Here is a 14488-nt window from a genome sequence, read left to right as displayed (position 1 = left end):
GTGGTGACTCTAGAGCCTGTCTGAGACCCTCTTAAGAAGGCAGGGCCTGGCTCTGGACTTAGCTCCTGGGGGCCTGTCCTCAGCCATGCAGTCTCTGCCTTCACAGCTTTGAGCCTGAGTTGCTGAGGGCTGTGAATGACTGCACATGGAAATCTATCAGTTCACTGAGAATCCAAAACAAAGTCACCTTTTACTGAAAGTGTTCTGAATGTGGCCAGTACAATCTCATCCTCACAGGACACATGGACCTCACGCTGGTGAGGGCATCTCCTGGCCCCAGTGCAGAGGAAGTAGGGCACAAAGGAAGTGTCTGGGCGCCAGGACAGCACCAAGGTCAAGCCCTCTTGGAAGGTGGAGGGATACTCCGGTGTCCACGGGACTGTGTCACCTTGGACAACACTAAGTTTAAAGCATGACTCAGGTCCTCATAATGTGCAATGTAAAATATTAGAAGTATCATGCCTCTCTAGTGTGCTGGCATCACTACTTTCCCAGGTAGCTGGTCACCATGAACTACCTCCTGTTTCTAGGCTTTTCTGGACACATCTAGCAGTGGGTAAGAATTCCTCTCATTACTGTCTTATTGACTTGTTACCATTCAGCAGGTTGAGTTTGGTGGGAATGGAGAGGGATACATTAATCTGGTTAAAAATGTGCCCTTGGGGCCCACCAGGCAGAAGCTAATAACCCAGCTCTGCCCTTTTGTGTTGTGTGACATCAGCAAAGTGACCGAACACTTCTATGCCTTAACCTTCTCATCTGTACAAATGGGTATTGTATCAGCAGCTGCCTCGCGTATCTGTCCTGAGGAGTAAAGTAAATGATGGGTATAGGTCCATAAAACAATGCCTGCCCCAATCTCCATCTCAAAGTGGCCATCACCATGATGGCTCCTGCACGCAGAAAGCGCCCAGTAAATGGGAGGTCTGTATACAGACGTAGCCTCTAATCTAAACACTTTTGTTTTATGGGCTCATTTGTGTCTTCCTAGTTATGTACAAAATCATGAATCAACAGCTCTGCTCACATTATGTAATTGTGTAGGTAGCAGAAGACTTCTGGGGGCGGACTTCTCCGGGGAGGCTGGGATGCGTTTTCATCCCTTCATTGCCCGTGTTACGTCTCTTGAGATGATCCATCCGTTTGAACATGAAACCAAAAGCAAAATAAGCAGCTATGCATAGAGTTGGGGGGATCTTAGGAAAGCCACGGGAGAGCCAATCCCACAGGCCAAAGAGAGCGAGGTCCCTTTGGCATTTCCTTGCGTTGTGCGGGAGCTTAGAGGGGCTTCCCAGGGCCGGCTCTCTAGCCATTGTGAACCCAAGGGCCCTGGGAATGAATGCAAGTCTTTATTTCTGCCCTCAGCACCGGGGCCACTCCTGGGGAGAAAGGGACCAGCCTAAGGAGCAGTGTTCCTTAAACTCTCGTGTTTCATAGCCCGCCTTATAAAGTGTAAGGGACGTTTCTTTAAATGCTGTGGCTAAATATAGCAGGGGCTTGGTCAGCTAGAGCATTTTTAGAAAGCATATTACAAATCAGGAATGTTTTGAAGAAATAAATAAACTTTCCCACATTTTTGGACTTTGAGTCGGCGCTGTGGGCTCCATCTTGGGAGCCTGCTGGTGGGGGGTGGGGGGGTCACCACAAATAATTCACATTCGGGCTCCTGCTGGTGGCTGAGTACCCTGGCAGTGACCCCCCTCCCTTCCCTCCACTGGGCGTGGGTGGGAGATACTGTTAGGCCACGGCACCCCGCGTCTGAGGAAGGGCTGCTCAGGGACGTAAGGAAGTGAGGATTAAAGAGAAATAAATCTACGTCTAGCACGTTTCGCCATTTGTCTGGTCTTGTTCTGGGTGTTTATTGGACTTTTCTGCGAGAGCACAATGATCCTGGGGGGCGGTGATGCCCACTCTCTGTTGCAGGACAGCCTGCAACTCTGGCCGCTTTCAGGGCCTGTGGCCTGTCCCCAGGGACCCCCCCCCCAATTGGGTCAGACTGTGGTGGGACCGGACGGCGTGTCTCTAAAGGCCGCTCGGGCGAGTCTGCTCTGCAGCCAGAATGGAGAGCCACTCCGGGGAGGGGGCCCGGCAGTCTGGCGGATCTGTGGGGGCCAAAGGACCATCCTATCCTTTCTTCTCACTTGCTATTCCTGGCTTACATGTGATCGGAGTAAATCCCTGGTTTCTGTCCAAGGCCTCAACTGTGCTTCTGTACTCTGGGTAGCAGCACCCTGCACTAAAGCAGCCGTTGTAGAGTTTGTAGTGTTCATGAAAGAAACGGGGAACATAGGTAAGGGGGGTATTGAAAAGGGAGCAAACCTGCAATCCCCTGACCGCCTGTTACTATCGCCTCCTCCGAGAGATTATAGAAGGCTGGCATTTCTAGGGTGTCCTGGTAGGACCCTCTGGATGGACAAAGAGAGGTATATGCACACACGTGTTTACACACACAAATATGTGTAGATTGTCTTTTACTTCATCACTGCCACCACCACCATCATCATCACCCTGTCACTGAGGAGCTGTTTTACATTCTCTGTGCAGGGCCATGCACAGTGCTGGGGACGGAGACCTCTATAAGGTACAGTCCCTTCTCTGGCGACAGCCCAACAACAGAGGGAGGTGAGCAGATGTGAGATTTGCTCGTTTACTTATTAAAACTTTTCACTTTGGGACAGCCCTGGTGGCTCAGCGGTTTAGCGCCACCTTCAGCCCAGGGTGTGATCCTGGAGATGGGGGATGGAGTCCCACATCGGGCTCCCTGCGTGGAGCCTGCTTCTCCCTCTGCCTGTGTCTCTGCCTCTCTCTCTCTCTCTGTGTCTCTCATGAATAAATAAATAAAATCTTTAAAAAAAACTTTTCACTTTGAAATAATTATGGACTCACAGGAAGGAACAAAGAAATGTCCAGGGAGGTGAGAGAGATTTGTTTTTAAAGATTTATTTGACAGAGAGAGTACAAGCATGGGGAGTGGGAGGGAGAAGCAGACTCACCACTGAGCAGGGAGCCCAATGCGGGGCTCGATCCCAGGACCCCAGGATCATGACCTGAGCCGAAGGCAGACGCTTCACCCAGGCACACTGAGAGACACTTATTTTGTACAAGAATTCTTTTTTTTTAAAGATTTATTTTTATTTATTTATGATAGACATAGAGGGAGAGAGGCAGAGACACAGGAAGAGGGAGAAGCAGGCTCCATGCCGGGAGCCTGACGTGGGACTCGATCCTGGGACTCCAGGATCGTGCCCTGGGCCAAAGGCAGGTGCGAAACCGCTGAGCCACCCAGGGATCCCCTGTACAAGAATTCTTAAGTCATTCTGTGATCTAATTTTATTTAATTTAATTTTTTAAAGATTTTATTTGTTTATTCATGAGAGAGAGAGAGAGAGTGAGAGAGGCAGAGACACAAGCAGAGAGAGAAGCAGGCTCCATGCAGCCTGACACGGGACTCGATCCCAGGTCTCCAGGATCACACCCCGGGCTGAAGGTGGCACTAAACTGCTGAGCCACCTGGGCTGCCCCTGTGATCTAATTTTAATTTCTGGCACCAGGGATTGGGGGCACAGACCCCCACCAAGTGATGGCTGCTTGACAGATCTGCTCAGTGACCTTGCTGTCCCCGCTCTCCTGGTCATGGGGGTGCCACGCCGGCTTCTCTGTTTGAGCCATGCCAGATCTCAAGCTCCGCTTTCCTGTGGGTTCCTATTCTTCCAGCTGTTATGAAAATTACGGAGATACCTGCTGGCGAGCAAGACGGACTTCTGTTGTCTGTGGGGCCTGGTGGGTCTCTACCTGGATCGAGCCCTGGAATCACCAGGGAGCTCTACAAACTATTGACGGGTTGGTCACAGCCCCTGATGATATATTAGAGACATCTCCAAACGGTTCTAGTGTGCAGCTGACTTCAGGGACCCGTGGTTTCGATATCAGTAAGGGAAGGTCTGAGGTCAAGTGCCCGGATTATTCAGAAAAACCACTTGGCATGAAGAAACAGAAAAGTAGGCTTGGAGCTGAATGAAGCTGACCAGCTGTTGACATTATTCAAGGCTCCATCGCTCCTTGCACGCCCTCCTGGGAGAAGGTATTGAGCACATGATCTTTGCCACACATCATCTCATTGAATCATTACAATGATTACATCATCTGCTTGATGGATGAGCTAAATCCAAATTGGTGGAGGGGAACCTGACCTAGTCAGGGAGAACCTGAGTCTACAATGGAGACCATTTCTTCCTGAAGCTCCCAACCCTTCTTCACACCTTCTTGATGCAGCATTTCAGCTTGGGGTGGAGGAAGCACAGGCACTCAGGGATGTGCAGAGAGCAGTGGGAGGGTTTATATTTCCCACAATTGGGAATGTGACTGGTACCAAGTGACCTCTGTCATCAGAATCACTAGTCGCTCTTTGGCTAACCAACAGTGAGTGCCCACTAACAGCCAAGCACACACACCTTTGGGGTATCTAAGAGCACCAGGCCCAGATCTTGTCCTCGAGGGTTTTGTGTGCTGGTGGGAAGCCCTGGGGAAGGAAACAGACATGCACAGAGCAGCCCTGCACAGCACAGTTATCTGACTCAAAATATCAACAGTGTCAGGGCTCGCCAGATCCTGCACGGCGTGACTCTGTGAGATCCTGACAACCAAGAATGGAGCGGATGGCATAAGTCACATTTCTCTCATTTTCTCACCTCTCTTGGATTTGCAAGCTAATGGGTCTCTTAACTCCCAGACCGGTGAGCCAAAAAAGGAGTAATTTCACGATGCTCAGTAGCCACATTAAAAAAAATTAAAAAAAAAAAAAAAACTAAACTGAAAAAGAAACAGGTGCAGTTAATTTTAGCTATGTATTCTATTTAACCCCACACATTAGAAATACTACCATTTCAACAAGTAACTGAATACTGGAAAGTATTGAGGTACTTCACATTTTTTTTGTGTGGTTCTGAGTCCTCGAAACCCAGCATGTTTTCTGCTTATAGACAAGCCACGCTGCAGGTGCTCAGGGGCAGTGCATACCTGGTGGCCTCCCCCCGCCCCCAACTGGCAGGTGCGGTTCCAGATTCTCTTTGGTTGCCGCGCCACACACTCTAGAAATCCGAAATTCTGTGTAGAACTTATCCCCAGTGCAGTGAGGTAATAAGCTCTGCCAGAGCAAAGGTTGTAGTGCCCACCACACAGTAGGCATCCAAAAAATGTTCCAGGATTGCATTTGCCTTGATGTCTGACTCTCTTGTTTGAGTGGATGTCCCTCAGCTTTTGATAAGCACATGCTTGGTGCATAACAGTCAATATTTTTGAATGGACGCACAATCTTATGAAGACATGTGCCCCCACTCCCGATGTCTTCTTCCATCTGGGGTTGCTCTGACAACCCCTTTACACACAGCTCGGGAGCCAGTGGTAGGTTTTATCTGACAGGTAAATGTAGATAATATTAACTGGGCACTGACGTCCAGCCTGGCTTTTCCCCTTGGGAGTGAGCTATCCTCAGGAGGCACACATTCTGTTTACTCTCAAGGGCCTGGGGGCAGGGGCAGAGGTGGTCCAGAGCTGCCCGGGGCTGATGGGCAAGTCTGTTGCTCACCATGGATCTAAGTCACATTCTCCAACTGAGTTTTTAAAACAAATGTGTTGGCTTCATTCAGCTCAATCCCATCATTTCCCCAATGGTTCAGAATTCAGGCAAATCCCCAGTTTTACTGGTGAGAACCCCACCAAGGGGCAAGGAGGAGGTGTGAACTCCCTGAGGCACAAAATTATATAGTGTAGGGTCGCAGGGGGCTCCCAGCTCCCAGTCTGCAGTGCGGGGGTCAGGCTGCAGCGCATGAGAAAAATGCTAGCCGGAATAGCTTTTCTCACTCTGGATGCGCCCCTGCAGGCAAGGACCTCCCCGAAGAATCAAAGGGAGTGGGGCCTTTAGAGCACCGTGAAAAAGACCCAGGGTTCCGTGTTTAATCCCCACAGCATCCAAAGGGACAGGGAGACCGTTCAAACTGCAGACTCGACCTCTGGATTTATTGGTTTGTGAGTGTGCTGTGTCCCATCCCCTCTGGTGAGAAGGATGCTCCCGGGAAGTGGGGATGGGGGTGGGATAAGAACAAGAAGGCGGGGCAGCAGCTGGGGACTGTGAGAAACAGGAAAAGTCCTTGGAGCTCCATTAAGAGCAGGCGGTTGTCTTTCCCAGCAACAGAAATTCTCCATGGGCCCCATAATTCATGCCGCAGAGGCGAGCTTGAAATCAGCTCAGAGGAGCTGCTCTCGGTATGACCACCGACTATGATGTGTGTGTGTGTGTATGCATATGTGTGTATGTGTGTATATGCACGTGCGCATGCATGTGTACATGTATCTATGTGTGTGCATGTGTGTACGTGTACGAATGTGTGCCTATGCATGTGCGTCTGTGCATGTATGCATGTGTGTCTATGTGCCTGTGCATGTAGTGCGCGTGTGTATGCGTGTGCTTCTATGGGTGTGCGCATGTGTCTATGCATGTGTATGCATGTGTGTGACAGAAAGAGGCTTTGAGGGGACAAGACTGTCCAGCAGTGATCCTTCCTCCATCCCCAGATTGGGGGGACCCTGCCGGCACCCAGCACGTCCTCCCCCTACGCTCCGAGTCCCACAGAGATTCTTCAATCCTCAGAGAGCTTCCTGAGCCTTTGTTTTCATTAGCAAAGCAATATGTAATAATAGTTGTTAAAATAATTGTATTTCTGTTTTTACATCTGTAAAGATTAAGTTAAACAGTATGAAGCCCATTAAACTATTTCATGACACGCTGCCGTAAATTGCCCTTCGTTCCCACTGCTACTATTATTCCAGAGTAAACTTCAGAGATCGGGCGGCTGCCACGAAGGGTTATTTATAGCGGCTCATTCATCAATAAAAAACTTCAAAAGGAATCTGTTACTCTTCTATTGGGAAGCCAAAGAAAACTCACATAAAGACAGCCCTGTTAAGAAACAAAGCGGAGGCGACCGCAGGACATTTAGTTAAGTAAAATCCTGATTTCTAACAAATACCATGTCGCAAAAAGAGATTGCTGGCAACGTGAATCCATTTAAGCAACTCCGATCCCATTGGATAGTTAAAATAAGCTGTTAAACAGTTGTATTTACGTTGGCTTCAAAGGGCCTGGGCCTCCTTTGGGGTTTTAAAAGTGTAATAGGTTTGTGATCCTGACGTAGCAGAGCAAATCTTTTCATCTTAAGCAAGCTCGGGGGACGGACTCATCCCTTTGCCTCTTGCTTATGGTTTGAGTCTACAGTTTTCTCTGCTTTTAGTAGGAACTTGGGCTGGGGATTGGAGTAGCGTCTGTAATGGTGGGACTACCATTCGTTGAACACTTACTATGTTCTTGGTACCTACCCTTCAGAAGCAGGTACTCCTGGCTCTATCTTGCAGCTGAAAAAGTTGGACTTGAGGACATCCGAGTCCATGTCCGTCACGTGGGCCTCAAAACATGACCCATATATGACCCCGTCTTTTGGGACATCTTAGAACCGCAGTGATTGGTTTCATGTCAGGTCCCAAAGCATGACCAGGTGCAGCCATTTGCACTTTCACGGGACAAAACAACCACCAAACACCTGGCTCACCAGTGAAGGTGAACCCCAAGATGTCAGATGATGGAAGCCCTGGCACTTCTTTGAATTCCTGAGCCTCAACCCTGGACAGGACTCTGGTGGGCGCGATGCCGAGTACCTAGGAGATGAGCTGTGGGAAGGAAATCGTGTCTGACTGACTCTGTGTTGTGTAGACGGTTTGTACTTCTGGAGGTGGAGGCTGGGATGCTGACAGTGACGACATGGGCACGAGCATTCACGATCCTCAAGCAATTAGTCTGTGCTGGGAACCCTGCCAAGTGAGAGCATCATGGGTTTTATGTCACTTATTTTTCCCAGGCGTGTGATGTAAGTAGTAATGTTAGGCCCATTTCAGAGATGAACAGATTGAAGCTCAATGAATTAATTTGCACAAGGTTGCTCAGTTGGGATTGGAGAGGGCTCAACTTGGGGGCTGACCTGGGAGGCTCGTGTCCTTATGTCTCTGCCCGTGCCCGAGTGGAAGGCTCAGGCTTTGGAAGGATGGGGTTATGGTGATGGTTGTGTAGCTTGTTTACCACACAGACCTGGCCAGGAGGCTGAGTCAAGATAGAGAAGCAGCACGCCCTCTCCTTGCTGAGCTGCGCACCTCGGAGACGGTGACTCAGGAACCAGCTCTATCTGGACTGGAAATTTGGCTTTGCTACTTGTTAGCAAGTTATGCAGCCTCTTGGAGACTCAGATTTCTCACCCCTCAAATGGGGTAATAACATTGAGGCAGTGGTGAGGATTGAATGGGATGAGGTCATTTGTCTGCAGGGACTGGCAAAGCATGATAATCACTGTGGCGCCTGTTCCCCGAGCATCGCCGACTCTGGGCCAAGCCAAGAGCCTCACCTGTAGAGACACAGGCCTACGCTCCAGCCACGTTTCTAGATAGGGCTCCTCTATCCTCAGGGTGCAGAGAGGTTAGGTAGCTTGCCCAGCACCGCACAGCTCCCAGTGCGAGAGCGGGGAGGCAGAGCCAGGAGGGTGGTTGTGGAGGCCCAGGAGTCTGTTCTCATCCCTTTCTTTAGCAGATTCTCAGTGAGTATGTTTGGAACGGGTGCCACCCTCTAGAGCACACTGGCAGGGTGAAGAGGATGAGAGTCAGTGCTCATTTTGGACGTGTGCTAGCCATGACACATTTCTTGTACCACTCCAGGGACACCGCCCCCGAGGATGCTCAGAGATGGTCTAGGATGTTGTCCTCTGGTTGTGCAACACCTGATCTAAACAGGCAGCCATCCCTATGACCACTACCGTGGATCTCAGCGGGTGACCCCTAGCAGGGGTCCTGTGCTCTCTGGATTTGGTTTCCTTACCTGTCTGACAAGGCAGCGGACTCCAGTGAGGTTGGGGGACTGCGGCATTGTAATGCGCTCTGGGTTGCTGTCATTGGAGTTCGGAGGGCCCCCCTGTCGCACATGCCTGACCCTCCTTCTGGGGTCCACAGTGACTCTCAAGGGACACGCGCTTTTTTTCCAGAGCCTGAGGCAGGCACCCCATCTCAGGCACACAGAGCAGTGACCAAATTACTTCCCTTTGTGGGAACTGTGTTCATTTCCCATATGCGGGTGAGGGGGGATTTCGGAGAGCATCTCTGATTCGGGCTGGGGACCAGAACAAAATGGAAATGCTGCCTTTTGCAATTTCCTTAGATTTCTTTGAAAGCAGTTACCAGGAAGAACAGGTGACTGCAAAGAGCAGAATCACTCTCTGGCCTTGTTAGCTGGAGCTTCCAGCACTCGGCTTCCTGGCATGAGGAAGGGAGCCCGGCTTGTTGGATGCAGGATGGAGAGAGGGAAGCTAGCGCCCACCCCTGCCTGGCGCTCCCAGTGCATTCAGCGGGTCCTTCCCTTGGACCTGCTCTTGGAATTAAATGGATTCAGAGGCATTTTGGATTTGCTGACCATCTCACCCCATTTTAAAAATGCTTGGGGTTCCATAAAACTGAAAAGATATTTGCCACACCTCTTCCCCTCCATTTTTAAACCCATGTGGATTTTAAGGGGAATTTAATCCATGTGTTTCTGATTCATTTGCTCTTAACTCATCAAAACCTTGTTTCAGAAAAGCTATTTGATGTCCAAGGAGCTTTTGGAGCTGGGCTTTAAATCTTTTCAAAGTCTCCCCTTCCCAGCTTTGAAATGAGACTTTGCCTTTTGCCAAGCATAAATGAGCTCACCAGCCGAAAAAAGGTTCCTGCTTGGTTCACAATTGGAGACTGTGAATTCTCAGCGGGCTGTGAAGTTGGCGAAACCTCCCTCCTCTGAAGACCTGGTAGGTTAGGTCCCCTCTCCTCGAGGTAGGACCAGTGTCCTGCGGCCTTGGTGTCCGCCTAGGAGCCTGCTCACCGGCCACTCGCAGGCGAATGGTGGCAGTGACCGAGTCCACCGAGCCTACCACCTTGACTCTGCCTGGAGAAGCAGGGATGCTCAGAAGACATTTCGAGGAATGGTCTCCCCTCATTTAGGGGAATATAATGTAGGGGTGACTGCTAACCTCTTTATAAAGCCTGAATTATTATTTCTTAATTGAAGTAGAACTGATAGAGTCTGAATTATTTTGAACTTTTATGAAGAGAGGGTTAAGACATGTAGGAGAGTGGAGAAAGCACATCAGCCCCCGCCCATTGGGCTTTAGCAATCATCTGCTGGCTGCCCGTCTCACTTTTGAAATGAATCCTGGACTTCACATTATTTCATTCTTAAACATTTTGACCTCTATCTCTAGAATATAGGGAAGGGATCTAAAAAAAAATCCACAATACTGTAATCACAAATTGACATTAAATTCCTAAATTTCATACAATATCATGTCAGTGATTAATTTCCCCCATTTCCTCATAATGTGTTCTTTGAAAATCTTGGACCAGCCTCACTGCTTTGCTAAACTTGCTACATGTTTTCATATTTATCATTTCTTTCTCAGAGCATCCTTTTGGCGTGGCCGAGAAGGACTGAATGATTAATTTGACCAAGTGTTGTTTGCCGAGTGCCTGCCTCTTCGGGGGACGGCAAAGATGCTAGTGAGCTGGAGTTTCTGTGCCCAAGTAGGTGACACTCGGGAACCACCGTCTGCCTGATAGGAAACCAAGACCCCCAGGCTAGCTAAGCGGCTTTCCCGAGGAGTCAGGGGAGCTGGGCACATCCTTTCACCTCCAGGACCAGGACCTTCCACCCAAGCTTGAAGCCCCTCTGTGGCGTTGGGCCAAAGCCCACTCTTGGCTCCTTCTGTGGGTCTGCTGTCTGGGACTTAGCTGTGCCAGTGTGGGCGGGTCCCTTTTTACCGCCTGCCCACGAGTCCAAGGACCGCATAGAGGGTGCAGATTGCAGCCCCCCACCAGGGCCGGGCAAGTTTTTGGTTTCTTTGGTTTGACAATACTTTAAAGCACACGGTGGCTTGGAGATCTTAATCTTGGTAGCAATCCAGGCAGCCTTGTGTCTAGAGCCTTACGCCCGGCCACCTCTACCATCACCCCGGCCCCCGCGGACTGTCGGATTTGCCACCCCTGCATCACAGTGGCATCCTAGGTACTTTCCAGGCTTCACGGTGCTGCTATTAAACTATATGCGTAGATGCGGCATATGCAAACTTCTACACATGTGCAGACTCCTCCTGTCACCTCTCAGCTTATTCTAGACTCTTCCCATCACCCCAGAAGTTTCTCTGGAGCCTTCCCCAGTAGGACTTGCATGCTACAGGTAAGCGCTAATATGACTTCCACCACCCTTAGTTTTATTTACTCTTGGCTGTCATTTGCTTGCTCTGGAGCCACACAGTGTGTGCTTGTTTGTGTCCAGCTTCCCTTTCTCAGGTGATGATGTGCCTCCTGCAGGGAGTTGTGGGCAGTGCTTTGTTCCTTTTCCCCACAGGGTATGACTCCCCTGGGTGAGCGTATGGCTGTCTCCCCCTGCACAGGTGTGAGTGAACCTTGGTCTTTTCCCCTGCACGAACATACTGTGGTCTCTCTCCCCACATGGGTGTGAGTGTACCGCTGTCTCCCCAGCTGCACGAGTCTACGGCAAACCGCAGTCTCTCCCTGCACGAGTATGAGCATACAGTGGTCCCTCTCCCTGCACAAATCTGCTGCAGTGTCCCCCTGCACCAGTCTACTGCAGTCCCTTCCCGACACAGTCTGCCACTGTCCCTCTCCTGCACGAGTGTGAGTGTAGCGTAGTCTCTCTCCTTGCACGAGTCTACTGTGGTCCCTCCCCTGCACAAATATACCACAATCGATTTACCCATGGTATTGTTATAGGTGTTTGGCTTGTTTGCAGCTCTATCATGAGTACAGTTGCTATGAGGATTCTCGCACATGTCTTTCTGAAGGACATAAAGCTCTTGTTTCTGTTGGGACGTGCTTAGGAAAGGATCACAGAGCAGTCATGGGGGTCTGCCAGACAGTGTCCTGGGGAGGCAGGGCTCCTGACCTCCATTTCTGACTCCTTCTGAGGGGCTGCCTTGGGCGTATGCTTCCTCCTCTTTGCTCACCACACTGCAACACATACTGGGTGTTCAGCTAATGCAGCTAATGTTTGGGGAAGTGTACTGCATAGACCCCTTGTTCGGCACCGTTGTCCCGGCCACTGCCAGCATCCATACTACTGCCACAGATGACATTTGCACACTGCTTTTTTCTTTCTTTCTCCTTCCTTCCTTCCTCCCTCCCTCCCTTCCTTCCTTCCTTCCTTCCTTCCTTCCTTCCTTCCTTCCTTCCTTCCTTTCTTTCTTCTCCTTCTTCTTCTTCTTCTTCTTCTTCTTCTTCTTTCTTTCTTTCTTTCTTTCTTTCTTTCTTTCTTTCTTTCTTCCTTCCTTCCTTCCTTCCTTCCTTCCTTTCTTTCTTTCTTTCTTCTTTCTTTCTTTTTCAGAGAGAAAGCACGTGCATGCACCTGAGTTGGGGTAGATGGGTGGTGGGGAGGGGCAGAGGGAGAGGGAAAGAGAATCGTAAGCAGACTCTCTGCTGAACATGGAGTCCAAGGTAGGGACTTGATCCCACGACCCTAAGATCATGACCTGAGCTGAAATCAAGAGTTGATACATAAGTGACGGAGCTCCCTGACCCCAAGACACCCCTGCACACTGCTATTTCTGTCCCAGAGCTCCTCCTTTAGTCTTCCCAAAGCTTTGCGAGGCTGACATCACCATGCCCACTTTGCAGAGGGCAAAGCTGAGGCTCTGTGGAGTGAATCACTGTGTCTCCATGGTTCTGATGGAGTTGAGCTGGAACACAGATGTTCCTGAGGCCTACACGCTCAGTCACTAACCCACCCAACTGTAAGCACCCCACAGCCCTTGGCACCCCTAGCAAGCCACTGCCAGACAGCCTTCCCAGCCTTTCTGTTCCTGGGGAACGGTTTTCAGCGACAAACTCATTTCTAGACAGTTTGGCTTCCCCTGGGATGTCTCCAGGGGCTACGGTCTGTTTATAAATGGCCCCTGGGTCTTTTCCTTTACTGGCCTCTATTGACAAATAAATGGCTGACTCACAAGAGTAAAAATATACTTATGGTTTAGAGTTGTGTAGAGTTATTAAAAGTTTGTTGTGTCTACTCAGATGGCACAGCTGTGCCCCCGGATGAGGCAGCTGCCTGCACGACAGTTGGAAACTGACTCTGTTGTGGCCATGTGTTGTAGGCCATGGTGATGAGGTTCACGAGGCCGTGGGGTCAGTTTCCCTCTGTGTTCCCTCTGGAGCACAGGGTCTGGGGCCAGGAGACCCGGATGGGTGCCACAGATCTGTCGTTTCTCAGCTATGTGACCCTGGGCCAGTCATAAACCTTGACCCCAGGGTGGTCATGAGAAATGTGCAAACTTGATTTCAAACAAGTTGCCAGAATGAACGTTTTGAGATAAGAAGAGGTGGCCTGATTGGAGCTTTGAGAGGGAGGCTGGACCAGACCACAAGAGCCTGTCAAGGACTCGGAACATCGCAGCTTGTGATGCCAAGTACCTGGCACAGCCTATGACACCTCCCCATCTGGTGCCCTTGGCAGGCATTGCTAAGCGATCACAGTGTTTTCCCTGCTGGGGCTGGAAAGGGAATCTCACAGGGCAGGCTAGCGTGGGGTCTTCAGGATGCAGCCTGGGCAGCCACCAGCACCTGATGAGAGCTGGCGTGGGAGTTAGAACCCGTGTGCGCTTCTGGGAGAAGGTCGGCATCTTCCAAACTGTGAGCCACGTTCTGCTGGGACTTCTGAAGGTGGCTTCACTGGGACATCAGGCCTCCTGCTAAGTCCATGTGAATGAGCCACACAGAAAGTTATTTCCTGTCCCTCCTCGTTGCCGGCCTGTCTATGTGATAGGACGCCTCTCCAGTGACCCCTCTCTCAACACTCCTGACCTCCAAGTGTAACAAAGACAGATGAGCTTTAGCTCAGAGGCCTCGGCGGCTGGGGCGTCCGGTTTAGGCGGGGGAAGCATTGTTTGGTTTCCGTGGCATTTATTCCCACGGTCATGCCTTCTCTTGACGGCCCTACTATGGGTTTTCCATGTATGCTAGGGACAGGAAGTTCCTTATCGAGGGAGTCTTTTCTGATGCAGGTGAGTCTGTTTAGAGGAGATTCAGTGGATAAGGGAGCAGGGTGGGTGTGATTGTGTCAAAGCCCACGAAGACAGCCTCTGGTGCTGGCTGGGCTGGGTTGCTGGAGGCCATACAGGAACCCCTGTGACATGGGGGGCTCAGCCTGGGGCTCTTGGGAGCTGTGGGGAAGTATGGGCAGGCAGGCAGGCCTGGGTGGGCTTTAGCAGCCCTACGGCTGGTGTCTCGAGGCGACTCAGAGAGGGGCAGATGCAGGTGAGCGGGGGGGACAAGTGGAGCATTGTGATGGGTGCCACGGGTGAGGAAGACAAGGGCGCCATAGATGTCACCCAGGGCTTGCCACTCGCCACCATGCTCC

The 14488-nt window shown here is 50.6% G+C and overlaps 1 long non-coding RNA gene across 7 annotated transcripts in view; it reads left to right on the top strand.

Moving 5' to 3' along the window:
* The window catches only part of LOC112646783 (uncharacterized), a 63519-nt gene that overhangs the window by 42519 nt on the left and 6512 nt on the right, over window positions 1-14488 (top strand). For 3 of the 7 annotated variants that reach the window (XR_003127881.3, XR_003127880.3, XR_007410926.1), the window contains one exon: window positions 10521-10535. The exons of 2 other annotated variants lie outside the window; for them this stretch is intronic. This is a non-coding gene — a long non-coding RNA (uncharacterized LOC112646783). Of the gene's footprint in view, window positions 1-237; window positions 253-10520; window positions 10536-14488 lie in introns of those variants that run through there. 2 more of the 7 variants (XR_007410925.1, XR_003127879.3) reach the window with 1 other exon arrangement.

Source organism: Canis lupus, chromosome 5, assembly GCF_003254725.2.
Source record: "Canis lupus dingo isolate Sandy chromosome 5, ASM325472v2, whole genome shotgun sequence".
Classification (NCBI taxonomy): domain Eukaryota; kingdom Metazoa; phylum Chordata; class Mammalia; order Carnivora; family Canidae; genus Canis; species Canis lupus.
Note: the sequence above shows the minus strand (reverse complement) of the source record. Positions and strands in the feature narration are given on the sequence as shown.